The 19,944-nt window shown below is 42.4% G+C and overlaps 1 protein-coding gene across 3 annotated transcripts in view; it reads left to right on the top strand.

Moving 5' to 3' along the window:
• thrb (thyroid hormone receptor beta) overlaps positions 1-19,944 on the top strand; it is an 89,719-nt gene that overhangs the window by 52,974 nt on the left and 16,801 nt on the right. For all 3 annotated transcript variants that reach the window (XM_058619867.1, XM_058619866.1, XM_058619868.1), the window contains exon 2: positions 7,974-8,040. The gene's annotated coding sequence lies outside the window, so the exon portion shown is untranslated. The remainder of the gene's footprint in view (positions 1-7,973; positions 8,041-19,944) is intronic.

The raw sequence follows: 19,944 nt of genomic DNA, 5'->3' as shown, positions 1-19,944 counted from the left end.
TTAAAACAATGACATTTGGGTCAGAGTTTGCTCTCGACAATGTCTTCAGAATATATTTTGTGGCTTTATCTTCTTTTTAGTGTCCATAGTGAAAATTAGCAGGAGCTGCTCTTCTACTGCTGCCTCGCTCAGTGAGTTTTTGTTTCTTTTATGAATCCAAGCAAAGGATTTCAAACACTGGAGAAACAAAAGAACACAAGTCAACTTAGTGATGGACGCGAGAGTGGATCAACAACTCCTGTGTCCATTGAGTTCTCTGGGCTTTGGTGAGAGACGTGAGCGACACGAACGTAACTTTTCCAGACAGAAAGGCTGTTTAATTATTCTTAAAGGCACAGTGTGCAAAATGTGCAGCCTTCAGTGAACATCAAAACTCAAAATTATGTTTAGTTTGTCCACTGTGGGCTACTGTAGAAACACGGTGGACCAACATGGCCGCTTCTGTAGAGCTGACCCTGCTCCTGCATATTAATATAAAATTAAAAACTAAAGTTCACACAATCAGTTGAATGTAGACTTGTGAAAATGAAGTGTACTTCATTTTATAGATTCATTATAGATTCTTATAGGTTGATTTTTCCTGCTGGCAGCCATGTTTACAGTGACGAGAGCGGGTGTCCGTGTCTCAGGCCGGGTTCCCTCGTTCAACAGCCGCACTTGAAACCTTAAACATCGTCTTTGATTTGACAAAAACAACCGTGAGCAGCAGCTTGGATTCAGTGCAGCGTGGTTGTTGTTTGGTCCCGTTCTTGCCCTCAGTCTGTCACTGCTGTGGTGACAGTAATGTATGAAGATGAATGTGACACTGATCTGATGATGATGATGATGATGATGATGGTGCGGTCAGGGGTGAGGCGGACGGCACAGCTGGTCCGTGGTCTGGTGTCGGCCGGCTTCCCTGTGGCCCGGCCTTGGTCAGTGTCACCGCTGGGATCAGCGGCTGATCAGTGCTGTCTGTCTGTCTGTCTGTCTGTCTGTCTGTCTGTCTGCCTGCTGTCACTCTCAGGACAAGCTAATTCACACACACATTCTTATGCAGTAGCCAAAGTGAGGACACACAAATACATGCCTAACCCAGGGTTCCCACGGGTCCTTGAAATCCTTGCAAGTTTGTGAAAGTTTTTGGAAATCTCCCTAAATAGACATGGGTCATGCAAGAAAGAAGTGAAGTTGATATTTGATGTAAATGTCTTGTTTGTTATGACGCCACCTACTGTTTCATGCCCTGCAATGTACGTAGATGAGGCCTACACAGGCAAAACGTGTTGTTGACACTGTCCACTGTCTCTCTCTCTCTCCGCCGTTGATGTGAGATTCCATGCAGAACAATGAGCGAGTAAAGTTAAGCAAGAGAGCGCAAATGACGCCGTGATGGTTTGACCAAGATCCCACGGACAATCACTTGTCCAGAGTGTGTCGCAAATCGATAAAAGTGGACGCCATGGACGAAGACACGCTTACAAAGTTGCCCTCCCATCTTAAGCTGTGTCAGCACATTCGGTCCTTGAATTTGAGGGAATTCGACCTGGAAAATCCTTGAAAATGTTATGTCTACCAAGGTGTGGTCGCTGACGTCACGCAACCGAGGTAGCGCCCCCCCCGTCGACGCAGTTCAAATTTGTTATTTTGGTGACTTTTGATGTTTGTAATTCTTTGTTCACTTTTACGTCAGTGGCACAAACTGACCACACGAGGCAGCAGCAGCAGCTCCATGTGTCCCTGTGAGCTTAAAACGTTGATTTTGTCTTTGGACTTTGGTGCGGAAGCTTGTTTGTGCATTTTCCCTCAGAAAAGAGCGTCTAACTGTGAGATAAAGCAGTGAACATGTTAAAGACGACAAAAAGCAAACAGTTTGTATCTTTATACAAACATAATCTGGGTTTTATCTTATCATTTCTCTGCTTATTTCACTGACGTGGCTCATTATTTAAACATGAAAATAACCCACAGTTCCTTATTTTCTCTGTTTGATATCACCTGAAAGTGTTTAACCAAAAGATCTGCACTTGATTATCCCAAGCATTTTTTTTTTTTATTGTCTATTAGACTTGATAAATTTATCAATTCATCACAAATGTGCTAATTAATAATGAATAGAGTCATTTATCAGGTCAAGTACTACTACTTGCAGCATCAGTACAATTATATTCAAATTCCACTTCATTCAATCTTGTTAAAATGTGATAACGTGAAATATTAATTTCACATAATCACTTCCTGCCTGGAACTAAAAATAAGCTTCTCTAATATTTCATGTCGCCCCGGTCGAAATCAAGGCAATGACGACACGTTCACAAAGAAGCAGACGGATCGCGATGGTCTCTGTGATACAGGACGTGATAAAAATCCTTTTTATTTATTATATACATTTGTGTTAAAGACGCGTTTTCATTTCCAACAACTGACACAAACGAGACGAGAAGAATCAAAAGCTGCGTCAAACGTGTTGTTTTTTTTGTTGTTTTGATATTTTCTCAGATGAAATGTTCACTGAATTCCTCCATCCTTCACTGGTCTCGTCAGTATTTTTGTCTCCCTCCCCTCCTCTCACCGCCCCTCCCATCCTCCTCTCCCTCTGCATCCTCTCTCGCTCTCTCTCTGGCTCTCTCTCGCTCCATGTGAAAAGCTTACTGCAGTATCCTTAAAGTCCCTGCCCGTGTCCTGAGTTGTCCTCTCTTACCCAGCATGCACTGCAGCAGCGATCTGGAGCTGTGTGTCAGCTCAGGACGAGCACGCGCTTGTGATGCCGGGGAAGAAGAGGAGGAGGAGGAGGAGGAGGAGGGGTGGAGACGGGGAGAGAGAGAGAGAGAGAGAGAGAGATGCTCGATGCTTCTTCCTCCGCTCCCTTCAATGGTTTCCCTCAGCGTCTACTGCTGTCATCAATTTGAAAAAAAAAACCTCCCCCTCCTCCCTCTCCTCCTTTTATTATTATTATTTTTTTTTTTTTACTTTTTTTATTCTGGCCCTGTAATGGTGTCCATGAGGCAAAAAAAAAAGAGGTGGAAAAAAATCTTGTATTGATGCAAATAGAGTCTGAGAGCCGGTGCATTGTCCTGATGTGACCCACACTCACTCAGAGAGGTGAAGGCAGCTGTGTGTGTGTGTGTGTGTGTCTGTGTGTGTGTGTGTGTGTGTGTACTAAGACATTTTTCATAAACACTGACCTTGTCAGGACCAGTAGTCCTCGTGGAGACTAAAACCTGGTCCGAATGAGGCAGAACCTTTTTTCTGAGGAGTTGGTTTAGTTTAGGGATATGATTTGAATTGTGGTTTTGGTTGAAGTTAGGGTTAGAGATTAACTGGTTATGGTTAAAGTTTAGCTTGTCGCAAACATATACATGCGGCGTCCTCAGAAGAATAGCTGCACAAACCTCTCTCTCTCTCTCTCTCTCTCTCTCTCTCTCTCTCTCTCTCACTCTCTCTCTCTCTCTCTCTCTCTCTCTCTCTCTCTGTGTGTGTGTGTGTGTAAAGTTTGAAGTGCAAAAAGATGCATTTTTCTCCTCTTATTCATCCACACCTTCCCAATGACGCATCATTTTACACACTCTCAGCACGACCACACTATTAAACTGTATGTCTCCCACTAAGCTCTACAGTAACACACACACACACACACATACCAATATATGTATATATATAGATACACATCTTAGTGGGGACCAAAGCAGCTGAACGTCACTTTTCATCAGTGTTTGCACAGAATATTTAAGTCTGGACACCCCCCCCCCCCCCCCCACCTAGAGTTTCAAGTACACATTTTCTTTACGAGACATCCGATTTGCGTGTTTCTGCGTTCATTTCTCGCTCGGTCAGACGGTCGTTTCCTCTTCCTTTCTTCCTCCGACAGCAGTTCTCTCTGCTTCTTTTTCACCGTCTGAAATAACCCCATCACTGCCCTGATCTTGTGTGTGTCTGTCGTGACGTGAAGCAATTCGTGTTTCTCACGAGACCTCCGGGTTCTGAGGTCTGCGGGTGGGCGACTAACAGACAGTAGGGGGCAGTGGACACGGCCACCAATCTCCCCGCAACAAGACATTTAACCATCAAAATGACTCTGAGAAGCTGTTAAAGCCGGGTAAAAAAATCCTGCGTCGTTCTGCTTTGACCTTGACGTTATTGAAATCACGTTATTGCCTTTTTTTAAATGGCAGGATTTTTAGAATACCATCCATCATCTAATTTAAACTCTCTTTCTTTCTTCTACAGAAACAGAACATTTAAGAGATGTGTTTGTTTAAAAAAAAAAAAGTCACTTGAATCTTATTAGTGTCTTAAAACTGCTCTTTGTATCAGTTCTGCATCTGAATTCTGCACAACTTTGAAGAAAAGCAGACAATGTAACCGGGCCAAATGTTGATGCTGACGGGCCCGTTTTGGCCCACAACCCACCAGTTGATAACCACTGGTCTACATCTTGCCACTTAGATCTTTAAATTTTGCATACACAAATATTGTATATACGTCACGTGTGGCGCTCGTTTACATCTACGTAATCCCCCCCAGAAACAGCGTCTCGGATGAGCTTGTGTCGCCTTTTGTCTTCTCACACTCGTGTGACCTCGCGTGTCTTCATGAGGCAGCGAGGTGAACACATGAATGGTTCACCTCGCTGCACTGGCGAGGCTCGAAGAGCAAAAGTACATGCTGCAAAATTTGCATCACTTTGTCAAATATAACTCGGATCACCATGGAAACTGGGTAACAGAGTGTATCAGTGGGTGTTGTTTTTTTTTAAATTCTCAGTCTCTCCTCCAGACAAACACACGTTCTCTCTCTTTCTCTCGTCTTCCTCGTCGTGCAGCACAGAGAGACACTTGTTGCAGTATTTATTTATTTCTTTGGAGTCGGTGATAAAGAATCACTGTCGGCATTAAATGCAGCTCCGTTCTCGGTATCATGTCATCTGTTTACCATGTAACTGTATTACAGCGTGTGAAAGTGTCAGCCAAAGGAATTTAATGTTTTTGTTTTTTTTAGAAACATAGAACGTGGTTAAACTGGTTTATTCTTGCTCACATTAATATTCTATGTCTATATTGTGTTTTGCATACATGCATATCTTTGAAATTCTTTCACTTATGGATATGTATATATATGTATATATATATATATGTCCAGCGACTACAGATTTTAAAAAAAAACTCTCCCTGTGTGACTAACTCAATAATAACTCAAAAATAAATAAATGGATAAGTAAAATATTAACACTGTTTTTTTGTTGTTTTTTTAGTGGGGGGGGGGGGGGGTGAGGGGGCAGAGTTAAGAGCAATAAATTACATTTGATGCACAACAAACCCGACCCCAAGCAGAATATGCAAATGAGTTCCTCGCACAGAGAGGCCGTGATTATGTCGTATTGTTTTGGCTGCACTGTATTTTTCAAACAATTATTCTCTTTCCTCTCGTTGGACGTGCGGGCGGTGCATTCCCCACGTCACATCAGTAAAATGTTCACGCGTCACCCACGTGTGTGTGTGCGTGTGTGCGTGTGTGTGTGTGTGTATGTTGCAGACCGTGGAAAGAGGAAAAGCATTACCATTAGAGCGACCATTAAGTCTGATTACAAGTGATTACCATCTGTCTGAGGAGATGACCAGTCGTCTCCTGCCACAGAATTAAAGAGATAGTCCAGGGTTTTTCGGACGAGGCTTGAATGATGAGGTACATATTCATTGAGAGCGTCTCAGGCCTTGTTTAGACTGACGCACAAAGCAGAGGAGGTGGTTTTTAATGTGACTTGGATTTTTACTGATCTGTTTCAATATTAACTGTATATATATATATATATATATATATATTTTATGGAGCAGTTTCACAGCCTTTTCTGATGGGAAACTGAAGTTTGTCAGCCACTCACTCTCCCACACCAGAGAAAATCAGCGATTTCAGCTGGTTTACAGTGTATACAATTGTCAATATTTTCAGTTTCCCACATTAGACGGCCAGAGAAATTGGATTTGTAAACTGCTTTCTCTCCTGCACCAAAGTCCATAGAGAAAATTGGTGTTTTTAGCCTGTGAGGATCTTGCAGGTAAATCTGAACGAAGGATTTCAAACACGGAAGTCACAAAATGAACGCAGTTCAACTTGGATCAACAGCTCCTGTGTGCTGCGATGTAAAATCACTGGTTTCCTCGATGGCCGAGTCCAGTTGGAAATAAACACATATTCTTCAGATCTCTTAAGCAAGTGATGACTTTATTGTTGAGCGTTTCCCCCGATGTTCCCTTTCTTTCTTTCTTTCTTTCTTTTTTTTTCCTTCCTCTTAGCCACTGAACTTTACATGACTTCAAACTGGACTGCTTCTGCTTCCCTGCACATGTTGTTTGGTCACTGTTTTTATTCATGGTCATTTACCTCTTAAAGAAAAAAGGGCGTCTGACACACATGGAAAGACATACTGAGTCATTTGAGGGGCCGCGCCGGGCTACAGTCTGCAGGGGAGAAGAAATGTATACTGGGATTTCTGCGCCTTTGCTGCAGCGTGGGAGGAAGTATTTGTGGCTGTGACCACATGTGGCAAACACCAGAGGTTAAACGCTTCTTTTAAAAGCCTCGGTGGGAGCTGCTTTGTTGAGGGAAATGTTGCTTATAGGTCATTTCTGCCAGATGTAGCTCTGTGACTGACTGACTGACTGACTGCTGCCTCACAACATACAGTAGGTTCTCATAAAGAGGTGTTAAGACCTGTGCTGTCACTTGAGAGTAATGAGCCATTCACATCCCTTTAAAGTAAAGCAAGTACAGTATAGTGTGTGTGTGTGTGTGTGTATTTATGCTTCGAGGGGACTTTAAAGGGATTATTGTGCTCTGAGTTGATGTTTTTGGCCACAAAGAGTTCATGTTTGACTTGCGGTGTGAGCAAACGTTTTGGAGTAGCCCCCGATGGGCTTTACAGTCTGTGCAGCAAGTGACTGGACCCTCACATCAAGTGAGGAAGGAGAAAAAAAATGGGAGAAACCTCAGAAAGAGCCACAGAGGAGATCCCTCCCCCAGGACAGACGGGCGGGCGGACGGATGTGCAGTAGATGTCCCATCCCAGCACAGATTACGAAAGCATCACATTTGCAAATAATAGAGATGAATAGTGCTCTCAATGCCGCAGTTTTAACTATATAGTTCTATATCAACGCAGACACTTTTATTTTGAAATATCTGTCGTCAGAAATGTTTTTATTTACAGCCCCTGCTGAATAATTGCTTGCTCATCCTGACATGGTGTTTTGAGTCTGAGACGCCTGGTGTAAACTGAATTGCTTTCACACAAAATGCATGGTTCTCAGACTGTGGTACGTGGACCACCAGTGGTACGCGAGCTTCCTCTGGTGGTACTTGGAGGAAACTGTTCAGAAATACTGTTCTACTGTAGATACTAGAGCTGAGACAATTCTCTGAGACAAATCTTTAAAAGTGAGTCATTTTGGTTTGTGGACAAAACAAGACATTTGAGAACATCATCATTTCCTGGTTTGACGAACACCGATCAACATTTTTTTAACGTTTTCTGATATTTTATGAACCAAACGATTAATCGATTATGAAAATATTCGTTGCAGCTCTAGTAGATACCAGGGTCTGTGATCGGAGTGGAGCTGCGTAAATGGTAATAAATGAAATAACAATAATTAGATTAAGATCTCTCGCTCCATCTTAATCTAATGTCACTATATCAGTGTGTGAAGTAAGTGTGAGGAAGAGGAGGATGATGAGAGAGCAAATCTGCCTCCTGTGAGAAGTGTGTAGCTGACTTTGATCGGTCTATTTACGCCACTGTGTTTGTTTTAAACATGTAAGGTGTTACTTTAAGAGCTCAATATTTTCCTTGGGTCGTACTCGTGTATAAAAAGTTGGAGAACCACTGCATTAAGACTCTTTCTGTACGTTCACAAGTAATCAGTCGGTACATGTTCATACTGTTGTTGTTGTTGTTGTTGAGTCTTTTCTGACCCGTGTGTTTATTTGTGTCTTCGTAGGTGTTTCTCTCGGGGAGCTCAGCGGCTCCTCGGCGCTGCCTGGAGTCAGACTTCACCACTTCCTCTGGTAAGATCTCCACGTCTCAGCAGCTTCTCTGTCTGCGCCTCCACGTTGTGTTCCGCGCTGCCTGTCTGGGTTTGCGCGGTGTGATGTGATTTCAATAACAATATCATATTAATCCTACATCCCGATATATATGTGGGAAAAGTTGAATATACAGTAGAGCAGTGTTTCTTGAACTTCTTGAACATGTGGACGTGTTGCTGCTGCTGCTGCTGCTGCTGCTGCTCGTTTTTCAGTTAAAGTGTGAAAGCCGTACACGTGTGTAAAAACATCACCCAAAGAAAAAAAGAAACACGTGTAATAATAAGAAGTCAGATTTCCTCGAGAGCTGGAGAAAACCCTGGGTTTTGGTCTGACTCCCCAGCATCGTGTTCACATGATGATTAAGATATCAGATGACGGCAGAGGAACAACTGTGACTCACACTCACTGAAGCACATTTAAAGTGAATTCACATTTTTTCCTGGTATTACATTTTGTAATCCATCCGTCTTTTATGTACACAGTCCGGAGCTGGACGCTGGGGAAGAGTCGGGCTCCGAACCTGGACGTAGCCTCACGCGCTACGGCGCGGTTACAGCGTTCCAAGGAAAATATTGGCTTTAAGATTAATAATCAGGATATCAGCAGCAAGATCTACGGATATAATATGCTAAATGGGCTGCTACCTCACCGACAGGGCGACGCTAGCTCAGTGGTAGTTGGCTGTGTGTGTGGATGGGTATGAAAGAGTGAAAGAGTGCGCAACACAAACAATATTTTTATATTTACTCACAATAGCCAGCAACAAAATTAGCATTAATGAAGCATTAATGAATTAATGAAGCACATGTCATTAATCAGTGGATATTTAGTCCACTGAGGCCTCGAGCACAGTGCAGTCCACATCAGGCCTATTCAGCCTCTTAATAAGAGCAGTGAAAGTTCTCCTGCACTCAGCACCAGCTGTCACATTTATGAGCCGCATGAAAACCTCAGTGTGAGCGACCTAATAACAGCTAATTAAAAGAAAGGCTCAAAGAGTTGACGGTGAGTTTTTGTAGTAGCTCTGGAAGTGAAAGTGAAATCGACTGTGTGCTGCAGAGCAGGAACAATCGCGGTCCACTTTGTTGCAAGAGTTGCACCTGTGTTTGGTCCAAAAAGCAACAGACCATAATAGTTCATCAACAGGTGAATGTTGCCCCATTTAAAGTGAATGACAAGTGTTTCAGTTCAATGTGGCTTTTTCTGGCAGATGCCAGTTTTTCGGGGCAGATGGACGATATTCATTTTTTTTTGCTCCATGTATTTTGCCGATTTTCTTTGTTCTCCTCCATCTGATAAGATGTAACTGGGGAATATTCACATTTAAGAAGCTGAAAAACCTGGAAACTTCCTTTGATTGTCAAACAAAACCCACTCACATCGATTTATCGAGTAACAACATAGTTAATAATGGGATAATGGAGTACTTGCTGCAGCACTAAACAGCACTAATGGTCTGTCTCTCCAGTCTGCAGACGTCTTATGTCTGCACTGCAGTGCAATTATATTATATAACAAATATTAAATGCATGAACCAGGTCATGAACAAAACATTTATTTATCAAGTTTCTTAAAAAAGAAATGTGTCTTGGATTGAGACATGATCCCACCAAGTTTTGTGAAATTTGATGCAACTTAGTTTTGACATTGTCCTACTGGGTTTCACCTCTGGGGGCGCTATTGAGCCATTTTGCCTGCCTTTTAATTATCCCTAATTCTATAGAAGAAGAAAAAAAAATGCCTGTTCTGATTTTCACACTAATTTTCATCCATTTTCCGTTCATGGATGAGAGATACTGTCCTTTTCTCACTTACAGTAAGAGATGGGCATGTAATTACCGTTTGAACCTTACTTGCCACGTTCCAAATAATATCGCATTTCGAATAAAGCGTGACACGCCAGCACTAGTGTCTCGTGTAATGGATAAACGTGTCGGGGGTGAAATGTAAAAATGATAACTTGAGACACGGAACATCATTAATGGGTCTGCAGGTGATTGCCGGTGCCAGCTGTCAGCCATTTGTCACGCGCCGCGCCTGTTGTTCTCACTGCTGGTCATTATAGCGGCGCATGGATTATTGCTCATAATACTCCCAGTGTGTTATTTTCTCAGCTCTCAGTCTCCTGTGAGGGATCATGCTCATGACTGTGTGCAGTGTAACAGGAACACACCGAGCCTTTTTGGCCTGTCAGTGTGTTTTTGTGTGTGTGTGTTTTCTCTCTGGCTGCTTTAGAAGTTAATGTAATATAATAAGAGCAGTGGAGAGTCCCAAACAAAGCCATTGGGTTGATTCTTCTATCAGCTTGAATTCTTTAATGAAAACACCATCTGCTGTCCTTTTTGTGACACCAGTTGCTATGATGCTGGGCCTGTATCGCGTTGCATTGTGTGTGATGCAGCTTCGTAAATTAAGTATTAGAGAGCGCTGCGGGCACAATGGTCGCCTGATGAAGATTGGCTCTTATCTGAATAAATAAGGTGCATATTGTGACTGTTGTCTGTGCCGTCAGTGTTGGTTCACGATCTAACAGACGCTGCTGCGTTCGGGGAGATTACCGCAGCAAGACTCTGACATTTAAACTTAGATCAGGTCCTGATGCCCTTTTGAGGAGTTCTCAAAACATCTGCAGCCATGGTTATTTTTTTATTATTATTATTATTATAGGTGAACGCAGCTGCTCGTGCTCCTGTTTACAAGCTTGCTTTGTGGACACAATTATAAAAGTACCAGTCGCTGTGTTTCCATCATGGTACAGTACGGTACCGTTTGGACCCAGTTAGGCCCTGAAGCAGACTCGTGTTTGGACTGAGAACTGTACCTGTGTTCCTGAACTGTGTTCCATGGTCGTACCAGTGTGACGACAACAGACGATGACATTCAACTGCGACAGTGGAGGACGTCTAAAAAGGGATTTTGTGGCTGTCAAACTTTGTATGAGAATAGACTGCGGACGCTGGAGAAACACCGGTCGCAAGTGACTGTCAGCTGACTGGTGGAGCTGGTCTACCTGACCATTACTACTCTGGTAGCCCAAGAGAAGGGTCCCAAAGAATGGAACTTAGTTGGTACTTGTGGACCTGATAAGGGTACAAATGGTTGTCTGTCAGGTTTTTCTACCTATGGTACAGAAATGTACCCAGTGAAAGAGAGACGGAATTACATTGTGACTGATTATTTAAAGCTAATTCAGGTGGTAAAGTTACAAACCTGCACATAAACTTAGCTACAACGTGTACAAGTATGATAACCAGTGAGAAATGTGGAGTAAAACTAAGCCGCAGACGTTTGACGACTTGTGTTTGACAAGAAATAGTAACTTTATTATATAAAAGAGTCGGCGGGAAATCAAACCCAGCTCGAGTCATTCTGCCATCAACAAGTCACCTGATTTTTGCGTAAAACGTGAAAGTCCAAGTGTTGTTGTCAACCTTATTTTTGGCAGAAACAAGAAAGTAGACGTCTTCTCGTGGTTTGCTTGAACGGTTGGTTCAAGTGAAAGTATTTCAAAGTACAAACTCCATGTAAAATATAGCAGAAGCTCCACAGTAACTCATCCACGGCAGGTGAAAAGGAGACACACACACACACCTGGGTCTCAGCAGATCAGTGTCGCTGCCGTCTCACACACACACACACACACACACACACACACTCACCTCTAGTGTGAAACCAGTCTGACAATTCAGCCCATAATTAAGTCACGTTGCTTTCAATTCCTCCACCACTGGCTGGCACTAGTTGATGTGAGACTGTGGGGAAACTCGTTGTGTGTCCTCGTGTCACTGAACGTCACATGTACAGGAAAGATGGCGATTCAGTCCTTGTGTGTGTGTGTGTGTGTGTGTGTGTGTGTGTGTGTGAGTGTATCTCTGCTGGTTTCCAGGATGCTCTGTGGTGACAGAGCAACAACAAGCAGAACATTCGGGTTTGAAGGTGTGTGTTAGTGGTTTATGTTGTCTTGCTGTTTTTTTCAAATATCAATTGCTCTTGTTTGTGCTGACTTAGGGTTTTGTGCGGGCATGCGTGTGTGTGTGTGTGTGTGTGCCCATGTGTAATTCCTGGTAAACCAGTGAGTCTCTAAATGACACCGATGTACACGCAAATCTGAATCAATAGCGACACAAATCGCGACAGCATCAACGTCCCGTTTCCACCTGAAACACGACGTCTGTCACGTTAAATACTTGACAGTGTTCAACGCCTCGTCTCCTCACCAGGAGCAGACGAGGTATTAAAAGTGTTCAGGGCGTTGCCTTTAAGTTTATTTTATGTTTCATTTATAAGTGTGTCAACTGTGTTGTGTGTGTGCCACACTGATGTACAGTACATAGTGTTCCTGTGTGTCTTGTCGTACAGGATGTGGTGACTGCGGTGGTGGAGGAATTATGATTCTCTGTGTGGAGAAGGAAGTGCTCACACACACACACACACACACAGTGCACTGCTGCTTCCCCAATCACAGGCTTTGAACACCCACTAGACATTTGAAAGCAGAGCGAGTCTGACCTCAAAGCGCAGGGAAGTGTTCGTGTTTTTGCGTTTGTCAAATAAACTGCTTGATTTGGTTGATGTCTTTTGAAACGGGGGACTCGTTTGTTGTGGAGTTGGAGGAGTTGTGATCTGTAGATCTGCAGATCTGCAGCCTGGAACCTGACGACTCTGGCGACCTCTTCAGTTTCCCACGCGGAAGTGTCTGAGCTCGTCTTGTGCCAGAACAGAAACATCAGAAATCTCCTCAGACAATGCCGTCGCCGTGACTCACAGAGCGCCTGCCGGCTCTCAAACATTCCCTCCGTGCAGCCAAGTGGAATCAAAGTGAAACATTTCAGCGGCGCTGAAAGATTGGTGAAGATATCGCAAATTATCCCTGACATGCAATTTAATCTGCGTTCTAATGTTTCACACTTCTGTATCGGTAGATGGAGCACACGAGATATTATCAAAGTACTCACTTGGAAAACATGAATATCTATCATAAAATGTTATTGTTATTTAATTATTTGGCAAACAACAAACTGAAATCACCTTTTTTTATATAACCAAATCAAGTCAGATATTCAACATTCAACCAGTAAAACTAAATTTTTCTGTTCAGGAATGCATTTAAAGAACTATAATTTGACATCTTAATGGAGAAATAATAATGTGCATTACTATTGAACAACAATAATAATAATAATAATAATAATTTTGGTTAAAGAGCTTCTACATACTTGTACAGAAACATAAAACCCTAACCACACTGACCTCTCACACACACATACACACAATGACCATCACCTCCGTCATCCCCGTCTTGTGCTATAAAGGTCAGGTGCTGTTTAAGGACAATTGAAGACCAATTTAGCACTCCATGCATCAGAATTGTGTTCATTCACACTAACTACTTTATATTGTCCGTCCGTTTCCTCTTGCTTTATCTGCCACATGAGGGTCGCGGGGGGGCTGGAGTCAATCCCAGCTGACGCAGGGCCTCGCCAGTCCATCGCTGGGTCAACAACACACAGACACAAACAACCATTCACACCTGCGGTCAGTTTAGAGCAGGCATGGCCAAAGTCCGGCCCGCAGGCCAATCGCAGCCCTCGGTCAGCTTCTGTTTTATAATGTATTATTTATGGCCAGGGACGGACCAGGACAGAAAGTTGTCCCCATGACCTCAGCTGGTTAGGAGTTGACACCAGAGTCAGGGTTTGCAACCCAGCCATGACAGACAAGTACATGTATTCACCTTTTATTATGTTATTAAGTTATCTGACTCCAGGTGTGAAAGAAAGGCAGATTCATTTCATTAGTTCACTCCTGTGTGGTTTAGATTTGGTTACATTGTCATTTAAATATGAAAATGATCATAAAACGGTAACATTTGTTTGTCATTTTTACTGTTAAAAAAAGAAATTGGACACCCACTCCTGATGTAGAGTGTCCAGTTAACCTCTATATGTTTTTGGACTGTGGGAGGAAACTGGAGAACCTGGAGAAAAACCCACACACCAGTGACTTTCTTGCTTCTTGTATAGTTTTATTCTCATGTTAGATATTTTATGTGGTGTTTTTTTTATTGGGTGGTACAACGGACAACAATGGAGGACGTCCGGAAGCTCTTTTTTGCAACATTTTCTTGTCGCCCCCTCAGCTGACTGTCGTGGGTGGAGCAGGTCTAGCTCCACCTCGACCGTACCTGACCCTTGTACTCTGGTTCCCAAGAGAAGGGAGCCAAAAAAACAGTTGGGGCTGGTTATTTTGGTATTATTCCTAATGGAATACGTACCATACTGTACCAAACCGAACCCCTCCACTCTGTGGAACTGACAATACAGGCTCTCTATTCTATTCTGTTCTCTTCCAAACAACCAGTATGATGTTTCGTCATGATGTGACCTTATCCCTGACCTTTTCCTGCGGTGGACGAGCCTATGATTTTGTAGTTTTTGTAGATGCATTGACACAAAAGTACCAAAAGTAACTCAGCGGTCTGTCATCACGGAAAAATGTGGATTCTTTCAGGCCTCCATTTGGACTCCTGGCTGTTCCAGGAAAGTGAAGGGTAGAAATCAATAAACACACACACACACACACACACACACAGTGCAAGCTGAAAAAGTGGGACACACACTGTAACTCTGCCTGTGCTCTCAGAGGCAAATAAATATACAGGCTTTCAGCTGAGGACGAGTGGAGGTTCTTCACTGAGTCCACTCGCCTTCTTTGGAAATGTAGTGGCCTGAACTGGATGAATCTGCACAGACAGATCAGCAGTTTTAATCACCATAAAGCAGCAGTAGAGGCTGACACTGAGTTCAGTGTTGGACCTGCTCAGCAAAGGCTAAACAAAGATCAACCTGGAAGTAGAAAAAGGCTATATTTAAAAGTGAGAATGGGAAGGGTGGACTGATACGACCCTGCTTTCTGCCTCTGCAGCTAATTTATGCCTGCGGTGGAAGTCCATTATTGTCACCGATGTTTATTTGGGACACTAATGTGCAGAAATGGCAATTAGAGAGCCACAAAAAGCACTCAGCTGTAAGATTGCTTTCTCCCCTCTGAAAATAAATTGCCATCTGTGGACCTTCTACGTGATGGAGCCAGGTTGTCCCAATTTGAATCATGTTTTGCTCTAGATGGACCATATCTCCAGAGGAGAAAGTGTCAACTTCACATTAGAAAAAAAAATGCTAATGCTGTTTGTGTGAAACGGTGTGCCGGGCCTCCAGGGTTTCACTCTGGGTCCAAATTATCAACGATATAAACGAAAGATAATGTGAGGAGATAATTCACGTATAACTCCCATTCAACTGTCAAGACTTGTTCAGTCTCCGAGCTTAAATGGTCACTGTCCACTGCTAATTTGAGTGGAAACTTAAAGTTATGCTTTCTAGAAACGACGTCTGTGTAGACCTTCATCAAGGTCATCAAAAACATTGGACCAGTAACAACTGGACTTTACCTCTCGTCCCAGAGGTTTGTCTGTGAAGGTTCTCTGTCATCTTCAGCTGTTAGCTGTAGGCAACTGGACTTGCTCGAGTCAAGTTTGGAGACACATCACCTGGAGACAAGACACGTCTTTAGTTCTGAAGACATTTCATTTCTCATCCAAGAGACATCTTCAGTGCTGGAACTTCTTCATTTCTGAAGATGTGTCACCTCTCATCCAAGATGTGTCTTCAGTTCTGGAGCTACTTCCTCTAGGAATTGTCTTTAAGGAAACGCCAGTTGCTTCTGGTTCAATGTTGTTCTTCTAAAAATAATTTTCTGAAAGTTGTACACCAATAATTCCAATGCTGTCTGCCGTTCCTCAACGCAGCTCAAAGCTCTTCAATGATAGTATCATAGTATGTCCGCTGGGATTGGCTCCAGCTCCCGTGCGACCCTGTACCGTCAGATCCTAGTTCTGAAGATACATTTCAAATTCTTCTACACAAAAAGAGAAGACAACCTTGGCATACCTACAGTATGTCATTATGTATCTGATTTAGACTCTTTGGCTTTTCTGTCAAGATTGTTCCACAAACTGATTCCCTTTCCTTCTGTTCAGTCTGGACATAAACTTAACTGATAGTTCCATGAATTTGGTTCTTTTAAAAGATGTCTATGTTCTCTTTTAAAATATAATTACTAAAAAAATCTCTGAATATTTGTAGACAAAGTAGTCTTAGGAGCATTACATGTGATTTGTAAAACTCTTTATTCTACTCAATCAAGTTTCCTGCATTTGTCTGTCACACATTCACAGTGATAAAAAAAAAACCATAGCACTATGGTAACAAAACTCTCTCCTATTTAGTCTATCTGTCAGACATTTTCCAAGAGGGTTGGACCAGAGTTTTTTTTTTGTTTTTTTTCTTTTTCAAGTCTGGATATTTTACCAAAACCCTGAAACCAGATCCAGGGAAGAGCTTTGTTAACTCATAATATCAAGTACCAACTGTTCTGTTCCTCCAGACAAAAGATCTCACTGCTGTCTGTGATGTAGAAATCAGATCGGTGGTTATTAATAATGTTCCCTGGCGGAGTTTCGCTTTGCTGAGTATCTGATGTATCTCGTTATCCCAACGCCCTACTGTGACCTACAGACTGTTTTCTCGTCCCTCCCTTCAGTCTGTGTGTATGTAACAGCATTGTCTGTTCACTTTGCTTCTTCTTCTTCTTCTTTTTCTTCTTCCCTCCTTCCACCTGTCATCACATTTGTCCCTGCCAGACGATCATTGAGCATCTATCAGTCTATGTCTTCATTAGAGCTGCAGAAACCTGTTGTGTGGCTGAACCAGTGTTCAGGCTTTCACCAACTAGATGTGTCTGGATAGTAAATGTCCTCATGGGTAAAAAGCAGAAAACCGCAGTACAGTTTTCCCATAATGCTTTTCAAGCCAGCTGTTGTTCCAGCATGGAGGAATTATGACAGCTGTAATACTTTTTCATTAAGACTTTGCTGGAAGTCTGTGGTTGGTTGTTGTAATAGCTGATAAATCAGCTTTTCAGTTCTCTCAGACTTGCAGTGAATATCATTTTCATTGTTAGAGCAGCTAAAGAGAGCGGAGTGAGCTGAGGACACGACGTACGGTGAATGTTCACCTGAAAAGGCCCGCTACAGTAAATACAGTATATTCAATGATGGCTGATGGGACACAAGGTTCACATACAGACTGTGTTTAACGATTATTTCCGATTTCTGACATAAAAGTAATGATTATTTTCATAATCACTTGATTTGTTAATTCTTTTCTTGATTGAGCCATAAGTTGTTTCATCCAAAAAATGTTCCCAAACCTCGAATTTGAAACTTTATTTTCTAAGAATTTAGTTTTTATTGAACATTTTTTCCTTTATACAGATGTAAAACCAACATAGAGAAAAAATAAATACAAAACCAAACAAGTGGGAGTCAAGGCCCTGGTATACTCAAGCCACGCATCCCATCTCGCATATGGCGGCCCCTGGTATACTCGCGCGTCAGGGTCCTGTAGTACCCCACTTCACCATCGGGTAGCGGTACAAATTTGGACGCATTCCTACCAAAGAAGAAGAGAGCGATGCTACAGCTCCCTCAGACACCTCTGGTTCACAGATTCAGCCGGTCCGCGGGTCGCCAGGTTCAGGCTCGGATGACTGTCCTTGGCGACGACTTAATCCCTCAATCTGTTCAAATCAGCCTCAAATCAGAAGACACCCACAAGTGTAAGAAGAGCCAGATCGGGACCGAAATCTGGCTGCATGTGTAACAACTTGACCCAAATTATTGGGACCAATATGAACCACAGACGCTGGCGTCGAGTTGAAGCGTGCGTGAAGTGATTCAAAAACCATCTCCATCTCCAGAGGAGGAAAAAGAGAGATCTGTTTTCCTAAAACAAATCTTCCTAAATCACTGATTCAAATGAATGAATTAGATCTCCCATATTCATGAGTCCCGTTTAACAACAGCGTTCATTGCCTCATTTCTATGCATACAGATGAATGTGTGACTTCTCCCACGTGTGACCTCAGCACTGCATTCATTATCCTGTAGGACTCCATATGTAATGTTGTGTGTTGCATCATTTCACTATACGCTAACACTCCGTGGCTCTTGGTTTCTCTTTCCTTTAACTATCCTGAAAGGCAAATTGGTTCCCCGAGGACAAATTACACTCCACACTCTCTCGCGTATCTCTCTCTCAGACTCTGACTATAACATGGTTTCTGTAGAAAAGTGGATTTATTTAAACATTCGTCTCACCTGTGGGGAAACGAGCTGACAGTATAGATCTGTAGCATCGTGAAAGTACCTCCCGCTTCAGCAAAAAAAAAGGAAGTTAAAAATAACCACATACGACAGCTGTGTAAATGTACAGATGCTAAGATCGGTTATATTTAGCATTATTTAGCACGGATACTAGGCATGGGACGACGTGGAACATCGCTGATAGGATACATATTTCATTTAATCAGATCATAATAAATCATGAGGTTTTGTGTCTCGGGCTGCAAGGGTTATTTGATTAATCGTCCACTTTCTTGATAATCAAATCAGTTTTTGTGGTTAATTACAGTAATTGGTTTAGTTTATTAGCACATTATATAAAAGAGGTTGTGCAGGGGAGGTTTAGAAGCCAGAAGCGCAATTATTTGGCATTTTTATTTTTAATCTTATCATAATCAACATCTTTCAATGTTTCTGACATTTTATGGAGCAAACAAGTAACTGATTAAGGGGAAAATAGAGTATTATGAAGTTTTAGAACCTAATTGTGGCACAAAACTAAATCTATATTAAGGTTTTACTTTATTCACGATTATCACGATAATAGAAATTCAACACAATGAACTCAATCTAAGTCCTTTTTTAATCGCAGTGAGCGATAACGTGGTGTATTCTCCCCTCACTGATGGATAACAGTTTTCTTCTAGTCTTTCATACACATGCACACTGTTGATGAGGTCTAAAAGAGATCTCAACATATCACAGTGTGATCGAACAGGACCAGGCTCGTCGCCTGCAGATCACCGCAGCAACAATGGGATGAGAGTAACGTGAACCTGGAGCTTTATCAGTGAGAGGTCGTGTGTGTGAGTGTCTGCGTGTGTGTGTGTGCGTCATCTCGTGTGTCTGTGGAGGAGGAGTAGGAGGAAGTCAGGAGGACGGACAGTCGGTCAAGGACGTCTTCCTGGTTTCTCAGTTTACTGCAGACTGTTACGTTACAGACAGGAGACCAACATGGCTGCTGCTGCTGCTGCTGCTGCTGCTGCTGCTGCTGCAGGCAACTGGCCAGTAACAGTCGGATGTGATGCTTCAGCTGTCTTCTTCGTCCCCCCCCTCTGTTGCTCCATCCTGTCACAGATGTACCTGGTAAATGGACTGTGCATCCGCTGCTGTGGCCTTTTTTTTATGATTATAATCAATTATTCTCCTGATTTGATCCTGGACACACTTGAGTAGATCCAGCATTGTTGATGAAAGTGCTGGAGCTGATCAGGAATATCATTTTGATTTTGAGAAACTTCTAATGTCAGTCACACTCACACAAAAGTACCCTTTATAAGCACATGTATAAAAAATATGATACATTATTATGTATTCTACTTTCATTTAGCTTATTTGTTTTCACCTAATCATTATTATTATCAAATATGAATACATTTGTTCAGATTTTAAGCCTTCATGTTTTTAGATCATACCATATATACTGTATATATACACCCTGGTATACAGTAGAACAGTATTTCTGATTGTTCTCCAATAACCACCAGAGGAAGCCCGTGTACCACTGGTGGTGCACGCACCACAGTTTGAGAAGCAAGGATCTATAGAATATAGAATATAGAACATAGGAGTCTGATTAAAGGAAACAGAAGAGACGACACATTGCGGTTATAGAATTGTCTCAAAGGTTTAACATGAAA

This window comes from Solea solea, chromosome 20 (assembly GCF_958295425.1).
Source record: "Solea solea chromosome 20, fSolSol10.1, whole genome shotgun sequence".
NCBI classification, from domain to species: Eukaryota; Metazoa; Chordata; class Actinopteri; order Pleuronectiformes; family Soleidae; genus Solea; species Solea solea.
The sequence above is the reverse complement of the archived record's forward strand: the minus strand, read 5'-3'. Positions and strand labels throughout refer to the sequence as shown.